At 47.7% G+C, this 2,687-nt stretch overlaps 1 long non-coding RNA gene across 1 annotated transcript; it reads left to right on the top strand.

The window, feature by feature from the left end:
• Window positions 1-1,110: 1,110 nt before the first annotated feature.
• On the top strand, window positions 1,111-2,380 carry LOC115392413 (uncharacterized). Its single transcript, XR_003931843.1, has 3 exons — window positions 1,111-1,791; window positions 1,903-1,927; window positions 2,365-2,380. It is a non-coding gene; the product is annotated as an uncharacterized LOC115392413 (long non-coding RNA).
• Window positions 2,381-2,687: the final 307 nt, after the last annotated feature.

Raw genomic sequence — 2,687 nt, 5'->3', positions numbered from 1 at the left:
CTGCTCCCTCTTTGATTGAATGATTCTGGACTACTGGGAACTGTGTCTGTGTGTACGCGTGTGTGTATACATATATGTGTTTGTGTATGTAGGGGGGTTGTTATGGTTTTGTGTGAAGCGGTCGGAATGCGTATATGTGCCATTTTTGTCGCTGACTAGATCTTAGAAAACAAAAGAACCATGCAGTCTCACATTTTGAATATTCACTTTGCAAAACATACAATGTACCTTGTTTTGCTTGATACGGCGTTTCATTATTGATGTGTTGGTGTAACAGGGCACGTAAATCTGCTCTGACTGTGTCCCTATACATGCTCTCGCCAGCAGTCACTAACGTACAGTTGGCCTACAGGCAGAGATAAAAATAGCACAAACCGATGCGACGGGCGCAGCCCTTTTCCCTTCTCAGAGCCAACTTCTCCAGGCTGCCACTCATTGGATACTCACTATCTCCATTTCTTAGACCCCGGCACCATCCACCTCAGCCCACTCCGTCCCATCGCGTGAAGTCTCGTGAATGTCCACGCGGCATGGGCGCAGGTGGACGACGTGGAGTGTGCGGGGAGGGTCTTACAGTAAAGGAGTTATATAGAACGAGGAAGATGGGGTGGGGTGAGAGACGGAGCATAGTGTGAGGTTTATTTGGGTTTCTGGACAACTGCGCGGGTCTTTTCCACGGCTCTGTTGATTTGAGACAGCCGACATGGAGGAGCAGCTCCCCGTGTCTCCCCTCTCCTCCCCCGGCTCTGAGATTCAGTGTTTTGTTCGCCAAATGCACTGAATGCTGGGATATAAATTCTCCAAGACCAAAACAGCACCGACACTTGGTGGCGGTGGCGGTGGTGGGTATAGGGAGGGGTGGGGTGGGGTGGTGGAGAGGGGGGTATAAAGACAAGGGTGGGAGGGAGTGAGGACGGGAGGAGGGGAGGCTGGCTGGAAATCCAGATGCTCTAGCGTTAGAGGAGGGTTTTTACCAGGAGATAACCTACTCCAAAGCTGTAGTTTCCACTAGTCCACACCACATTATCTACCTGTATGTTTTCTGGTCTTGTCACTGATTTATTTTTTTCTTGCGCGGTGCGTCTTCGGTGCGCCGATGAGAGCGCGGCGGTCTTTAATCAGCCTCTCCGGGCTGTAAAGTGAGAGAATCTAAACGTGACGTCAATGCCTAGTAACTGACGCAGCCCTTCAACAAAAAATGGCTTTTTATTTATTATTTTTTTTTCCCGTTCTCGTCAGCAAAGCTTAATTACAAAATTTTACACAGCTCCGTCGACTAAAAGAAAAAGAAAATCCCTCCGGGAGCGCCGGGTTGTCCGCGTTATTTGGACCTATTTAATGCTTATGAGTTTCAGCTGCTGAAGTGATTCTGGGACTAGAAGCTTCTGAAGAGGGCGACAAGACATCAAATATTGCCGATGATCATGACAGCGTCGATGAGTTCCTGATTTCAGTACTTAGGACGGAAAAGTAGCGTGGTTTAGGAGTGAAAAGGACGTAAGGTGCCGTTAGAGGCACATAGGGCTAAAAAAAAAAACAAAAAAAAAAACACTGCAATGATGCAACGGAGGGGAATCGAGGTTCTTGTGCAGAGTTGGAGAAGCAAAATTAATTTACATGACATGCACTTCACGTAACGATCCTAAACGATGCCTTTTGTGAGTGTTTTTTCCCTTCCTCGTACTGTGACCTAAAAATAGCATCATAGTTTTGATCGTGCGCCAGAAATAGACAGACGGGTATCACTTGTATAAAAAGGAGGCGATCCTGAGCAAACTTGGACGTGCCACTGTAAGCCTACATAATAACAAATGGAAGACTTAATCTGTTGCATTTCTCACACAATCTTCTTGCGGCTTTCCACTAACATTTTTGCCTTTTCCTGTGTTTCTCTCTCCACAGTTCAGAACGAGGATCCTGCACCACGGTGAGTGAGATGTTTGCACATCCAGTGTTTAATTAAGTGGATTTTTTTGTTTTCTTGTGCATGCTGCCGAGTGCTTGCGCTGTTTCCCTTTCTCCCAGTTCTACCTACCACGTCTTATGCACGCCAAAAAACCTCTGACTCCTTGTCGTGAGCATGATTTTCATATATTGGCATGCTTTGAGAGCCATGTTTGTCAGTAGAGCCGAAGCAGCCCTTCCTGCAGAGTAGGAATCACCCCTTTTAGTAAATAAGCTAGTGCAAAAACTCCCTTTGTCTGTGGGCGCTGTTGAGTCTCGATCACATATTTATTTTTTTCCCCTCCCATCTCTATGCTTAACCGCGAAAGCGAGGGGAACCCTTCTCTGATGAGCGCTTTAAGGACGCATTTCCCCCGTTTTTTGTTTTTTTTTTTGTTGTTGTTGTTTTTTTTTCTAAAGAGGAGCTGTGCTGAAAGGAAAGCGGCGGTGGAGGAGGAAGAGGAGGAGAGGAGGGAGTGAAGTGAAGTGAAGGAGCTGTTGCTGCAGCAGAGCCCAGGCGCACCGCATGGGGAAACCCGGGAGCTGTCCAGCAAGCAATGGTGCTGAAATCACACCAAGTGGCAGCAGCGGGCTGTTGCTGGTGTGTTTGCCTGCCTGCCTGACTGTGTGTGTGTGTGTGTGTGTGTGTTATATGTGTGTGTGTGTGTGTGTGTGTGTTATTGCGCGCGTGCGCGTGCACGGGGCTGGTTGGTGTTGTTCCTGGCAGCCAAAAGCTTTATTTA

This window comes from Salarias fasciatus, chromosome 7 (genome assembly GCF_902148845.1).
Source record: "Salarias fasciatus chromosome 7, fSalaFa1.1, whole genome shotgun sequence".
Classification (NCBI taxonomy): Eukaryota; Metazoa; Chordata; class Actinopteri; order Blenniiformes; family Blenniidae; genus Salarias; species Salarias fasciatus.
This window is presented reverse-complemented; position numbering and strand designations above follow the sequence as displayed.